This window comes from Haliotis asinina, chromosome 6, assembly GCF_037392515.1.
Source record: "Haliotis asinina isolate JCU_RB_2024 chromosome 6, JCU_Hal_asi_v2, whole genome shotgun sequence".
NCBI lineage: Eukaryota > Metazoa > Mollusca > Gastropoda > Lepetellida > Haliotidae > Haliotis > Haliotis asinina.
This window is the reverse complement of record NC_090285.1, coordinates 67,691,792-67,707,941: the sequence shown is the minus strand read 5'-3', so window position 1 is coordinate 67,707,941 and position 16,150 is coordinate 67,691,792. Positions and strand designations below refer to the sequence as shown.

Genomic DNA, 16,150 nt, shown 5'->3' with positions numbered 1-16,150 from the left:
ATGCATGTCCTAGACATTTAGACCAAAGGTGATGCATGTCTTAGACATCTAGACCAAAGGTGATGCATGTCCTAGACATTTAGACCAAAGGTGATGCATGTCTTCGACATTTAGATCAAAGGTGATGCATGTCCTACACATTTGAACCAAATGTGATGCATGTCCTAGACATTTAGAGCAAAGGTGATGCATGTCCTAGACATTTAGACCAAAGGTGATGCATGTCCTAGACATTTGAACCAAAGGTGATGCATGTCCTAGACATTTAGACCAAATGTGATGCATGTCCTAGACATTTAGAGCAAAGGTGATGCATGTCCTAGACATTTGGACCAAAGGTGATGCATGTCCTAGACATTTAGACCAAAGGTGATGCATGTCTTAGACATCTAGACCAAAGGTGATGCATGTCCTAGACATTTAGACCAAAGGTGATGCATGTCTTCGACATTTAGATCAAAGGTGATGCATGTCCTACACATTTGAACCAAATGTGATGCATGTCCTAGACATTTAGAGCAAAGGTGATGCATGTCCTAGACATTTAGACCAAAGGTGATGCATGTCCTAGACATTTGGGCCAAAAGAGATGCATGTCCTAGACATTTAGACCAAAGGTGATGCATGTCCTAGACATTTAGATCAAAGGTGATGCATGTCCTAGACATTTAGAGCAAAGGTGATGCATGTCCTAGACATTTAGACCAAAGGTGATGCATATCCTAGACATTTAGAGCAAAGGTGATGCATGTCCTAGACATTTGGACCAAAGGTGATGCATGTCCTAGACATTTAGACCAAAGGTGATGCATGTCCTAGACATTTAGACCAAATGTGATGCATGTCCTAGACATTTAGAGCAAAGGTGATGCATGTCCTAGACATTTGGACCAAAGGTGATGCATGTCCTAGACATTAGACCAAAGGTGATGCATGTCTTAGATATTTGGACCAAAGGTGATGCATGTCTTCGACATTTAGACCAAAGGTGATGCATGTCCTACACATTTGAACCAAAGGTGATGCATGTCCTAGACATTTAGAGCAAAGGTGATGCATGTCCTAGACATTTAGACCAAAGGTGATGCATGTCCTAGACATTTGGGCCAAAGGTGATGCATGTCCTAGACATTTAGACCAAAGGTGATGCATGTCCTAGACATTTAGACCAAAGGTGATGCATGTCCTAGACATTTAGAGCAAAGGTGATGCATGTCCTAGACATTTAGAGCAAAGGTGATGCATGTCCTAGACATTTAGACCAACGGTGATGCATGTCCTAGACATTTAGAGCAAAGGTGATGCATGTCCTAGACATTTAGACCAAAGGTGATGCATGTCCTAGACATTTAGACCAACGGTGATGCATGTCCTAGACATTTAGAGCAAAGGTGATGCATGTCCTAGACATTTAGACCAAAGGTGATGCATGTCCTAGACATTTAGACCAAAGGTGATGCATGTCCTAGACATTTAGAGCAAAGGTGATGCATGTCCTAGACATTTAGACCAAAGGTGATGCATGTCCTAGACATTTAGACCAACGGTGATGCATGTCCTAGACATTTAGACCAAAGGTGATGCATGTCCTAGACATTTAGACCAAAGGTGATGCATGTCCTAGACATTTAGACCAAAGGTGATGCATGTCCTAGACATTTAGACCAACGGTGATGCATGTCCTAGACATTTAGACCAAATGTGATGCATGTCCTAGACATTTAGACCAAATGTGATGCATGTCCTAGACATTTGGACCAAAGGTGATGCATGTCCTAGACATTAGACCAAAGGTGATGCATGTCTTAGATATTTGGACCAAAGGTGATGCATGTCTTAGACGGCCAGAGAGTGACGTCTCATGTGATTCGGGTCCAAGATGTTTAGAGAGTGAGACTTATGATGACACGGGTCTCAGATGTACATGTCTCTGATATTTAGAGACACACACCACACCGATGTAATAATGCATAGGGTACCCATAAAACGTAATAAACCATCGCCATCGAATATGGGTACATACGTGTACTTTCATCTTCCCGAATTTTAATGACACCAATCCCTTTCATTTTCATTGCCTCTCACAAATCCCCAGTTGTGGGAAATATCGTGTCTGTACGAGAAATAAAAACACGCAGAACGTGACATGCTAGTCCAAGAATTGACGTGTTGATTAGGATTGTTGAGTCATAACGTAAATGTATTGAATACCTACCCATACCCACAGCTGTTTCTGTTTACATACATGCAATGTCAATGCGGGATTGCAAGATGTTGGACTCCTAAAGACCACTACTAGTACTACTACAACGCACTCAGCAACACGATGTGCGAACAGGGGTAATAAACTTTTAGCCACGTGATCTGTATCTATGCATGATGATCAATTGTGGCTCATGTTGTAACAGACAAACATGTCGTGAGAAGCGGGATAATAGGCACAAGCATTAGGTTGCAGAAGGTCGGAAATTTAATTGATTTGTTAGAAAATCGTTTGTCGTTTATCACTACAATGAGTGTTTGTGTGGATGCCCGTGCGTACGGTTGATGTGGCTAGGCAAAGATTCTTTGAGTCAGATCGGTGCAGTTTAAATGGTGAGAGCAAGATCTTTCTTATAACAAAGGTAGATGAACAAGCATCAATTCTATCGTCACTTATGCAGCGATTGCCAAGGTGGAACTATTGGTTCACAGTACGTTTGCACACAAAATAATTCGGCATGAAACCTGAAACAAACAAATAAATGTAAAGGAGGAAATGGTCTATAAATATAATGACAGTATACAATAACATAGCAGTGCTAAATGCATTACAGTTAGTAATAGTAATATGCACCTAGCAGCAACCTGCTGTTCTAGAATATTTAGGAAATGAATGTCAGTTTGTGTGCTCGCACTGAAAATGAACGATGTCTAAGCGTTGTCCAAACTTGCATGAATGAGCGAGTTTACGACATTCATTTTTCATAATTTCGAACTTTGAAGTTTACACATACGGTCATCCTCACCTCAGCATGATCACTGTTTACACTGAAGTGTTTATTACCTGTAATAGGTTATAATGCTATTCTGTTCAAGACAGTATTGCAGCGATGTTTCTATATTTGGCGAAGTTTTACACATGTATCCCAACCCTTGAAGAAATAGTTCCCAAAGCATTTCTTAAAATCAGGGATAATCTACAACAGGGATAGGTCACTCGCTTGCTTTCTTTACTCTTTGTACTTATTAACCCACACAGTGACTTGGCTCATTCCCAGCGCAACTTCAGCTGTGTTTAACAGAACATCAGCCATTTAATTGTATCAGTCGGAATTTTACAATGAATGAATGAATGAATGAATTATAGTAAGAATAAAGAGCAAGAATTATATGTGAATGAAAGAAATAAAGAAAAAGAAAGAAGAACATATGTGAATGAATGCCGTCCCTTTTTTTAAAAAAAATCTACTTTCAGACATTTTTCTTTACATTAATGATTAATTCAGATATTTTATTGCATGTCGGGAATGGAATGGACATTAAGAAAATGTTAACTGATACTGTCACACACCACTCAAAAATAAAACTATCACAAAGGGTTGTAAACACCTTTCCAGTTGTGTAAAATAATAAGATAAACAAAAAAGAAAGACGCCATAGAACCATAACCCTCAAGCATCACAAGCATCAATGGCGGATCAGATCAGATGGGCGATATGCCATATTTTTCACACACCTCAAATACACCCTAACGTTCTTTTTTAGATTATGAAACTATCACTATTACTTGAAAACACATTTCACCTGATAGTATATTCCCCTCATAAGAATTAAAGGTGTATGTGAAAGATGTTTTTTGAAGAAATAACAAGAAACACTCAAACAACAGCGCGTAGCATTTCAATGTCTGATCAGAACAGATCGCCGATAAGTCTTATTTTCCACACACCTCAATACACCCTAACAATTTTTGAAGTCATAAAACTATCACCTTTACTTGCAAATACCTTTCAACTAAAGGCATGTTTCCCTTCTAAAAATTAAACGAATGTGTGAAAGAAGGTTTTTATTGGCACAATTTAGTCTATCTTCGAGAATGGAAGCCAGTGAGCTATAACATACCGACTTTAAACTTTACTACAAATCTGCTGTCCTAATACTAACACTAACACCAATTATTTAACTTAAACGGAAGTGACAAAATAGTTAACTTATCTCCTACATGTTGGATTTCAGTTGTCACAACATTCAGTGAACTTAATGAGCTGTTGAAAGTAAACCGGGCTCAATCTTAAAATTACTAGCTGTCGCCATATTGACTACACTGGTCACGTGACGACCCGTGTCATACGTTCAGGGGCTTTTGGGGAGTTTTTCGTCCCTCTGTATAAAGTCTCTCTGTTAAAATATATCAACCAATTCGCCATTATGTTTGAAACTGCTTTAATAACTATACCTTTAAGGACATCATCAAACAGAAACAAACATCAATAACAACAATATCCTTTAAACAAACTGTCACTGTACCTTTACAAAATGACGGATTTGTTTGATCGCATACATAATAAAATACATTGACCGACTTCGAAGTAGCGGCGTGGAAAGAAGGAAGCAGGTCTCGTTGTTGTATTCTGTTTATTTGTGATTGTAAAATTTATTGCGCAGCTGTTAAGCAGACCCACATAATATTATATATATTAGTCATTTGTATTCATATCATATTTATGTTAATTTGATTATTTTCGCCCTTTAGCGCAGTTAGGATCACGTGCAAAGAGGTGTACCCGTCACCAAACAAAAATCAAGATTCTCACAGCTGGATAACTTGGACAATCACCTGTTGAGTCTCCTCATCTGATGACCGTGGGCCACCGCATCTGACAACTGTGGAGTCTCATCTGACAACTGTAGATTTCCTCATATGACCTCTATGGGGTCTCCTCGTCTGACATCTGTAGGGCCTCCTCGTCTGACAACTGTGGTCCTTCTCGTCTGAAAACCGCGGTGCCTCCTCGCCTGGGAACTGTGGGTTTCCTCATCTGACAACCGTGGAGTCTCCTCATCTGTCAACTGAGGAGCCTCCTCAGTTGACAACTGCACAAAGACAGCCAGTTATGGTATGTTTAATGTTGGATTGTCACTGAGTGATGCTGGCTGGGAGGGATACTGGTTATTATAAATCGAGTGTCAGTCGACTGGACAGAAAACACCAGCAAACAAATCACGTTAAGGAGCGTCAGGTTAAGACCCATCACGGGTCACAACTCCGATGGAGGATATAGCCCTTCTCAGAATCACCAGACATCCACCGTTCATGTGAAGTGGCTTGTTAAAGTTTAGTTGCTTCCACATCGCCGTTTGTCCAATAGGGCAATCTGAAATCGCCTCAAAATCGAACGTATGTAGAGTCAGAGGACCTTTTTATTCTCAGAACATAAAGCATCACGACTAGCTTGGTGTCAAGGTCGACATCACTGGAATCCGAAAGTCGGTTCCTTTTGTTCACGACTGATGGCCGAGCTCGGGTTTGGCGCATACACACAAAGGAATGTCTTGAAGCAAGTACCTGTGTGGTAATGTGTTTCATGCATGGCTGGAAAAATGACAGTGTGGCACTAAAACATTTTAATGGGCAACGGTGCATAACTGACATCCCAAACTGTTTTTGCACCCCATGTCACGCCCAGTGAGGTATTAGTTCGTGGGTCATGTTAGTGACCAGCCTCGGGAAATGCAATACCACTAACATGGTTTCCAACACGAAGCTGACATTTTTATATCTTGTATTACACATACTTGTTTAGCATGTGATACTTGTGAAGTTACCGAATGTCAAAAAACAACCACCTAGCTCTAATATGCATGCGCATGTAAAATGCATCTGATACTTCGACAATGTCTGAGGGTCCAACGCCCTGTCATCAACTGCAAACGCGATTCCGGAACTGTGGCGATTGTGACAAATCTCTGCAAATACATGATAAGTGATTTCATGACAACTACTAAAACGGACTTTCTAGCTCCATTTGTGGTTAACGTATTTTTTTCACAGTTTTTGGATGTAATGACATAGCAGCTGCAATAATAGATACATATCTAGAAGAAAGAGGCTTCTTGGGCTAGAATCGGAGTGTAGCATATTAACTTTAGCTTTCATAAAGCCAAGGAATTAGTTTTCACCACGTGGAGCTTTATTGTCTGTAACATGTCGGATGTCTGTGTGTGCACCACTTACGAATATTTTCGCAAAACAAAGCAAGTGAGTAGTTTGTGCAAAGGGTAATTTGCTGAAGAATGAGAGAGAAACCAGGCGGTTAAAATATGAAATATTATAACCAGCAACCAGTTTTAATTTCCTATGACCGAGATACTGTCTACCGTTTATGGATTTAACCTGATGAAGTGGGACGTATTGTCCATATTGTACTATTTCATTGTCAATAATTCACAGCTTGATTACCCTTCACGTTCCTTGCGTGTTTGAGTCACAGTGAGGGGTTATCAGTTTAGAAACAATACGTTTCTTCTGCTCCTTGCGAATTTACATTTACATTCTCGGTACATTTCACTTCCTCACACAGCGAAGAGTTCGTTCAGCGAAATTCTTGAAACGTCACTTTTTCCCCGAAGGAAATGACAAATTACTCCATTACAGAAAGCAAGACTGTTCAATGCCATATACAACTACACAAACACATCAACAATTGTTGTAGCGTGACACTGCCTCGCAGAAAACTCAATCACGAGAAGCAGACACCATACAGTCATTAAAACGCATCCACAAATAAATTTCAACCACACCACTAAACTCCCAAAGACACATCACATTTACATACACCACATAGTCAAAGACACGCCATATACATGCACACTTCCCATGGCACCTACATACATGAACGCATGCATACATACATACACACGCACGCTTGCACGCACGCACGCACGCACGCACGCACGCACGCACGCACGCACGCACGCACATACATACATACATACATACATACATACATACATACATACATACACACACACAGAGCGCTACCCTGTGCTGTCATCAGCCGTCATCCCTGATGTACCCTCGATCTCAACATGTCGCAATGACTTGACATTCAGATATCAATAGCCGGTAATTTCGCTCCCTGGTGGTCAGTTCAGCTTCGATCGCCGACAGACAAGGTCGACACCATGTTTGCAACATTGACAACAATGTCTACCTGACCTTTTCATTTGCCTGAACCTTCACAGAATTTGTTTCCCCGATGGTTGTATCTTACCAGGGAACCATGGAATGTGCATGTGTGTGTTTTTTGCATATGCAGGTATTTTTGCGTGCGCAACACAAACACACTAAGAACAACTCAGACACACTAACAACAACACAGACGCAATCACAATACACGTACACCAACAACACTGAGACACTAACAACAACACACAGACCAACAACAACACACACACCAACAGCGACATTCTCATAAACTAACACCACACACCAGCAACAGCAGCACACACACTAACAACAACACACACATCAAAAACAACACAAGCTAACAAGATACACAAACAACAACCACACATATCAACACACACTAGCAACAACACACATCAACAGCAACACAGACACACTAACAACACACACTAACACACACCAATAACATCGCACACGCACAAAGGTAGGCACTCATACACACATACACACTCACTCATACACGCACACAGACACACGCAATCTCACCCGGAGAGAGGTGATGTTCCGTTTTCGATGCGTCTATATTTTTGCAGCAACCTCGCTATAACGCTTACTAATCTAAAATAGCACGCAAACTTTCCACATGGAGTTCATCACTAATACACCACAAAACACAATTTTGCATGCGTATTTGTGTCAGTTGCGTGCTCTAACTCGATTTGGTTTTACCAGCGCGTTATAATGAAACGACAGCCCAGAAGACGGCGGTGCATTTAGTTCAGTAGGCCTGTACCTCCATGTACATTCACACTTGAAAGGGATCGCCGTAGACAGTAACAACACGCCGCTGGTGATGTACGATTAACCAAGTGGCTACCTACCCATTAGCGTGATACTGTGTGAAACGTCACTCTGTCGTCTGGTAGGTGTCTCTCTTTAATGCTTCTTCTAAGCTTGCAATCTCAGCTGCTTTTTTTTGTTGGGACCCGCAGATGAAAAGCATGAGAAATCGAATATATCCATTTTTATTGCCAGGGATATACAGCTCTAAAATCGTAATGTATAATGCAGTTCTGATTTTAGTTGTGATTTTAAATTTGCGAAACATGACGATAACCAAACGTCTCAGTATTTGTTGAAAGAAAATATGTACATGCATAAACTGTATTGATACAACACTATAAACGCATTGAATCTACCTGGCCAATGTAATGCAAGTTCAAAATCCATGTCATATCATATATATGGTGCTGATAGAAGCAGACAAGTGATCTAAACTTTATGAGAAGACAACGCTGAATATGCATGTTTGTACGTGTGTATGTGCATGTGCGTGTGTATGTGCGCGTGTATGTGCGTGTGTATGTGCGTGTGTATGTGCGCGTGTATGTGTGTATGTGCGCGTGCATGTGCGTGTGTATGTGCGTGTGTATGTGCGCGTGTATGTGCGCGTGTATGTGCGTGTGCATGTGCGTGTGTATGTGCGTGTGTATGTGCGCGTGTATGTGCATGTGTATGTGCGCGTGTATGTGCGTGTGTATGTGCGCAAAATGGAATTTTTTTTTTTGGGGGGGGGGGGGAGGGGGCTATGGTGTATTGCACAAAGCGGCGTTAACCTATCCTTACTCGTATACGTAATCTAATAATACCATTGTAATTATGTAATGGCCATTCTCACTCGACAAACTATGGGATACAATCACGTATATCCATATATGGTGTTTATTATTCCGTATCTGATTATACATCTCACATCATTTACCTTGCATGCATTTTTTTAGTTTTGAATCATTAAGGCGAACAATGACCACGTTCACAAAGCGGTCTCAGCGCTACGACTGTCTTAATCCTATGTGGGAGGATGGAAGTTAGAATGATTGTAGCGCTAAGATCGCTTTGTGCAAGTGGGCTCAGGGTGTCATCGCATATAAATTCCCAAACGTTGCAACAAAATTGCATGTAATTGCCATATAACAAAATATTGCTAAATGTGATGAATTTTAGTACCAAAGCTTAAGGATATATGCTGGACAAAATAAGTTAGGAATATTGATATTTTTATGATTGATATTTACGACTGATTTTTTATCAATGTGTCAATGAATAAATAAATCATTCAATATTTCAAGATTTGCATATATCCTAAAGTATTTATGTCCAGCATACTACTTTGTATGGAATTAGGTCACGCCCCATAGTAACTGTGTGTTGCACCTAGTTTGTCCTTCCCACCAAATGGAATCTGCTTCTGGCGATAGTCAAAACTGGGTATTTTTCTGCACGGACTATTTATATTTAAACAGATACATGCATGGGCCTTGTATGCAGACTAGCCTTCCCCAAAGTTCACATATATCGGTGACAGCAATTCCGATTATGGTGCCAAGTCCTCGCCAAGTATTAATCCCAGTACATGGCAAAGGCATTAAGCCTTCTTAACTTAATGCAATAACATTCCAAATAAACAAAATGTTTCTTATTCTGAACGATGCGAGTAATTGTGAAAATGTCTTTAGTCGTTATGCTGTGTTTGCTGCACGACTGGAGCGAACCTTTGAATATATTCACTCACATGTTAATTATGATGTGGTGATTTGTGTGTGCTGAGTGCATCAGATGGGGTCAACAGACCGGGTTAACAGTGTTCTGTCGTGCTTGACTTGCCTCACATAGATGTGATTCATTTGCTAGTTTGTATCCAGTCGTAAATACGACATGTCACAAAATATATAAAAAACCCAACCTATGTAAATATAATGTTATTTCCTATCAAGGAGGCGCGCATGCACTTTAAATCAAGTGCTATGATTATTATGTTACTGAAAATAATATATATTTGGCCATTAGTCTGATCAATGTTTTATTGTATCAAATGCAATGGCAAAGCTATATCTGGTAACCGCACGAAAACTTAAAATGTCTATGCAACAACTCCATAAACATTGTCAACACCGGCGGATGTCAACACCGGCGGAAGTCAATACAGGCAGATGTCAATACAGGCGGATGTCAATACAGGCGAAAGTCAAGACAGGCGAGCCTGCATCGGCACAAGGAAATCACTATACAACAGGAAACAGCTATGACGTACCCAATAATTTCCATAAGCCGGTGAAAGTCAGTTCAGGTTCTGTCGTAGTCGTCGTACTGTCTGAACCAATATATGCTCTATTAGATAAATGTTTGGGACACAACACGCCATGGATTTGCAGTTGTTCATGCGGCCTCACAAAAGCCTGGTACAGTGCTCACACCAGGGCCTGATAAAAGGTGACGTTACATGCCTGCATTTGCACACATCTAAGAACTTAACCTCGGACGATTTCGTCCTAATAGGGTAGCTCCCCAAAACATTCCATGTCCACCTCAAAAGTGACGACATTGGGAAACGCAGTTCTCGCGAAAACGTTCCCCTAGACGGGAACCCTTTCCTTGGCCATTGATCCGGATCTGTCCAAATAATACGTGGAGTGGTGTGCGAGCGGTGCATAGTGTCCTAGCGTTGTCTCCTGATTCTCAAATGCCGCCTACACCACACCATCAAGTCTGCCCGATACTTTATTGTTCTACGATGTGCTTCATCAAACGTTGAACAAAATAATTTTCTTAGTATGTCTTGCCCACGTGCAAACTGTGAATCACGAACTCAAGGTCGAGGAGAGAGTTCCACCTATATGAATCAAAAGACATGTCATGAAATTAGAGAATACCTTCATTTTTACTGAAACTGATTTGAAGCTGTGTTACTTTTTCATTAACCATAGTTTGATTCCTAGTAGCTATATAACCCAAGGAGTTTTGGAATCGTTCTTTAAATGCGACTATGGGTGTACGAGAGGACTTAAAAGGTCAAATGGGAACTCAGTTATTTGTGTCATCGTTGTCGAGTTGTCTAGTGTCAGTTACTAGCTTGTCTGGTCCAGAATCATGTAATTTAACGACCGCCTTCAGACAGCTGGGATGATATACGCCATGATCCAAAATGGCTGCTACAAACAGCCAGTGAAGTTATCATAAGTAAGTCTCATTTTGTTAACAGGCGACGGGGTAGCCAAGTGGTAAAAGCGTTCGTAGGTCACATCGAAGGCTGGGGTTCGATTTGGGTACAATGCGTGAAGCCCATTTCTTGTGTCCTCCGTCATGGTATTGCTGCAATATAGTTTAAAGCGACGTGAAACCATACTCATTCGTTTATTGGTTAGTATTACTTGATTGGACGGAGGCTAGACAGTTGTTATAATGATTCGTCTACAACAATGGTCATGGCCTGGTAAACTTGAAATATACAAGGTCAGATGGTACGTGACAGTGTAGGTATATATTTGTTTCAGTAGTATAATAGCTGTATGATGTTGTTTATATGCAAATCTGGCCTGAACCAGGCAGTCCAGTCATTGTGACCATGCGATACGAGAAAAGAGCATGTGGCTATACATCACTACGTGATAATGATGACACCAGGAACGTAGGGTATAAGTGAAAATAAGGAATTGCAACGGGTATCGTTTATGTCTCTGATGCATCAAATTTGGAAATGGCTTTCACGTGTCTACAGTAAATCTTTCTGAACTCTTTGCTGGGGCGTTGAATGACGTAACATTGATCAAACAACCCTTGAGAATGAGAGTTATGACGCTCCTTACAAATGTTGGTGAAGGGAGCTCTATTTTGACTTGTACACATCGAAGGCGGGAGCTGTTGTCACACAGCTTGGTGGAGTTTTTTTCATTCTGAATCTTTATGCAAAGATAAAAATACATCGAAATAGTGACACACTTGAGGCGGTCCTAGTTGTTTTCATAAATTTAAGCTGAGGTGGGTGAATCAGTGAATGGAAGTGACTTATTTGATGGTTATTGAACGATAACACATCATCGATACACCTGAAGTTTAAATTCAACTTCTTGGTCAGAGTGCCAATCAAAGCAGAAATTCCGATTCATATTTATCAGGGACCAGATCCTCAAGGAGAGGAGCACAACTGGGTGTGTCTACTTCTTGTCGAAATGTTTCATCTCTGGGAATGGTCGGCATCTCACATGTGTTTGTTTCGTTCTCGGTAAACTTCAAATGACATTTTATTTTTTGACAAGTTGTCCTCAACCTCTGAAGATAGAAGATAGATGCCAACTGATACAGAACTTCCACATAATAACTCGGAAGAGATGTCAATTTAATATATAAAGCACAGATAACCGTGTACCCTACGTTGACGTAGATAGTAGAGTTGCATCTTTACCCACCCGATAGAGGCACTAAACAGTGTTTGATGAACCCAACATCTTGCTGTTCCTCTATCTGGGTATTAAGGGGACAAAACAAGGATAGGTCGGCGAGGCACAAAGCATTCCTGACACCAACATCATCCCGTTAATGTTTCAAGCTTTCTATCAATATAGTCCCAGACTTGATCGTCTGGGTGAAGCGTCTGCTTCGCCTGTTCCAATTGCTGTGGGCTTTTAGACAGACCGAATCAATATCACCCTCTCGACTGAATACACTTCATAACTGGCGTTACCTTTGTGCACTCTGGGAGACAACCCGCTGGCGGCCGGAAGTTTTTACGATGTGAGGTCTTATAGATACGGATCATATTAAGACTCCATCCGGGTTATGTGGTTATTTGTAAAGGTCACAGAACTTCACAGTTTTTGTCATTTAGGATAAGGGATAGAGTTTGGGACTCTCATGATGGACGCTCTTTCGATTCATGCCAAGGCGGATGAGACGTTGAATTTTATTACTTCAATACTACTCGACCCCCCAAATTATAATTCCTGTTGTCATGTTTTATATAGAGTGAATCTTATAAAAGTGTTCATAAATAAACGCAGGTAGTATTGGGTTTGCTTGATTGTAATTCAAATTGCTGTCGGTACGGGATATGTCTTCCATTTTCGTGTACTCAAATTGAACTTAATCATGTCAATATTTATTCATATCTTCACGACTCAATATTCTAATATGCATAATAATGGATGAGTCTGGATGAGCGGAGCCCGTATGCACACAGCAATGGTATTGTCGGTACCATGTACATAGCACAATCGTAAATAGCCGTAAACCTTTCATGAAACGGTTATATTCAGACTTGTAGGGTCGTGGATATGCCCATGCTTGCAGAACGGGATTGATCGTGGAATAATAGCTACATGAATGTTATCTATCAGTTCACTCACCATGCAATAACGTTGCAGTGGTGTGAATGGTCATTGTAAGACACCGGAAATGAACTGGTTGTAAACTGTTTTAACATCAAGACTGGCCTCGTTGTTGAAGGCGTATCACAATCCAATCTGTAGTTTATCACAGATGCGTCAGGGATCCTTACTCTAAGCTGGTAATGAACAAGGTTATCTCGACAGCGGGAGGTACTGTCTACAAGATAACGAAAAGTAAACATAAACCGGGGACAACTGAATATGTGATGACCTAGTACTACTCTCAGGTTTCATCCCTGTATGATGTTCGGGTAAATAGTTATTTAAATGTCGCTGTTAGCTGCAGTTTTTACTCTTCAAGTTTTACCATTGAGGCATGTGAATAATCGTGTAGGGACTGAAACCACCATCTTTGACCTTCGTCATCAAAGGGGTATTGCTTGTCTTACTTCGGATCCTGGATTAAACACAATACTCAGGACCCCAATGTTTTCCTCCGCGAGGAGTCCTTTGTTACAGTAGATCCTAGGCAACCCATGTTTTGTGGAATCCTTGGTTGTAGATCCTCAGCACCCGATATTTTCTATCCATTGTTACAATAGGTCCCAAGCAACTCATGTTTTGTGGAGTCCTTTGTTACAGTAGGTCCCAAGCAACCCATGTCTTGTGGAGTCCTTGGTTACTGTAGGTCCCAAGCAACCCATGTCTTGTGGAGTCCTTGGTTTCTGTAGGTCCCAGGCAACCCATGTCTTGTGGGGTCCTTGGTTTCTGTAGGTCCCAGGCAACCCATGTCTTGTGGAGTCCTTGGTTTCCGTAGGTCCCAGGCAACCCATGTCTTGTGGAGTCCTTGGTTACTGTAGGTCCCAGGCAACCGGTGTCTTGTGGAGTCCTTGGTTTCTGTAGGTCCCAGGCAACCCATGTCTTGTGGAGTCCTTGGTTTCTGTAGGTCCCAGGCAACCCATGTCTTGTGGAGTCCTTGGTTCCTGTAGGTCCCAAGCAACCCATGTCTTGTGGAGTCCTTGTATGGTTACTATAGGTCCCAGGCAACCCATGTCTTGTGGAGTCCTTGGTTTCCGTAGGTCCCAGGCAACCCATGTCTTGTGGAGTCCTTGGTTTCCGTAGGTCCCAGGCAACCCATGTCTTGTGGAGTTCTTGGTTACTGTAGGTCCCAGGCAACCGGTGTCTTGTGGAGTCCTTGGTTACTGTAGGTCCCAGGCAACCCATGTCTTGTGGAGTCCTTGTTTTCTGTAGGTCCCAGGCAACCCATGTCTTGTGGGGTCCTTGGTTTCTGTAGGTCCCAGGCAACCCATGTCTTGTGGAGTCCTTGGTTTCTGTAGGTCCCAGGCAACCCATGTCTTGTGGAGTCCTTGGTTACTGTAGGTCCCAGGCAACCGGTGTCTTGTGGAGTCCTTGGTTACTGTAGGTCCCAGGAAACCCATGTCTTGTGGAGTCCTTGCATGGTTACAGTAGGTCCCAGGCAACCCATGTCTTGTGGAGTCCTTGGTTTCTGTAGGTCCCAGGCAACCCATGTCTTGTGGAGTCCTTGGTTTCTGTACGTCCCAGGCAACCCATGTCTTCTGGAGTCCTTGGTTACTGTAGGTCCCAGGCAACCGGTGTCTTGTGGAGTCCTTGCATGGTTACTGTAGGTCCCAGGCAACCCATGTCTTGTGGAGTCCTTGGTTTCTGTAGGTCCCAGGCAACCCGTGTCTTGTGGAGTCCTTGGTTTCCGTATGTCCCAGGCAACCCATGTCTTGTGAAGTTCTTGGTTACTGTAGGTCTCATGCAACCCATGTCTTGTGGAGTCCTTGTTTACTGTAGGTCCCAAGCAACCCGTGTCTTGTGGAGTCCTTGGTTTCTGTAGGTCCCAGGCAACCCATGTCTTGTGGAGTCCTTGGTTTCCGTAGGTCCCAGGCAACCCATGTCTTGTGGAGTCCATGGTTTCTGTAGGTCCCAGGCAACCCATGTCTTGTGGAGTCTTTGGTTTCCGTAGGTCCCAGGCAACCCATGTCTTGTGGAGTCCTTGGTTTCTGTAGGTCCCAGGCAACCCATGTCTTGTGGAGTCCTTGGTTTCTGTAGGTCCCAAGCAACCCATGTCTTGTGGAGTCCTTGGTTACTGTAGGTCCCAGGCAACCCATGTCTTGTGGAGTCCTTGGTTTCCGTAGGTCCCAGGCAACCCATGTCTTGTGGAGTCCTTGGTTTCTGTAGGTCCCAGGCAACCCATGTCTTGTGAAGTCCTTGGTTTCCGTAGGTCCCAGGCAACCCATGTCTTGTGGAGTCCTTGGTTTCTGTAGGTCCCAGGCAACCCATGTCTTGTGGAGTCCTTGGTTACTGTAGGTCCCAAGCAACCCATGTCTTGTGGAGTCCTTGGTTTCTGTAGGTCCCAGGCAACCCATGTCTTGTGGAGTCCTTGGTTTCCGTAGGTCCCAGGCAACCCATGTCTTGTGGAGTCCTTGGTTACTGTAGGTCCCAGGCAACCCATGTCTTGTGGAGTCCTTGGTTTCCGTAGGTCCCACGCAACCCATGTCTTGTGGAGTCCTTGGTTTCTGTAGGTCCCAGGCAACCCGTGTCTTGTGGAGTCCTTGGTTACTGTAGGTCCCAGGCAACCCATGTCTTGTGGAGTCCTTGGTTTCCGTAGGTCCCAGGCAACCCATGTCTTGTGGAGTCCTTGGTTACTGTAGGTCCCAGGCAACCCATGTCTTGTGGAGTCCTTGGTTTCTGTAGGTCCCAGGCAACCCGTGTCTTGTGGAGTCCTTGGTTACTGTAGGTCCCAGGCAACCCATGTCTTGTGGAGTCCTTGTTTACTGTAGGTCCCTGGCAA

General features: G+C 42.5%; 1 protein-coding gene across 1 annotated transcript in view; it reads left to right on the top strand.

Moving 5' to 3' along the window:
* Positions 1-7,971: 7,971 nt before the first annotated feature.
* Positions 7,972-16,150, top strand: part of LOC137286832 (probable cytochrome P450 49a1) — a 49,078-nt gene continuing 40,899 nt past the window's right edge. The window contains exon 1 of the mRNA XM_067818843.1: positions 7,972-8,093. The gene's annotated coding sequence lies outside the window, so the exon portion shown is untranslated. The remainder of the gene's footprint in view (positions 8,094-16,150) is intronic.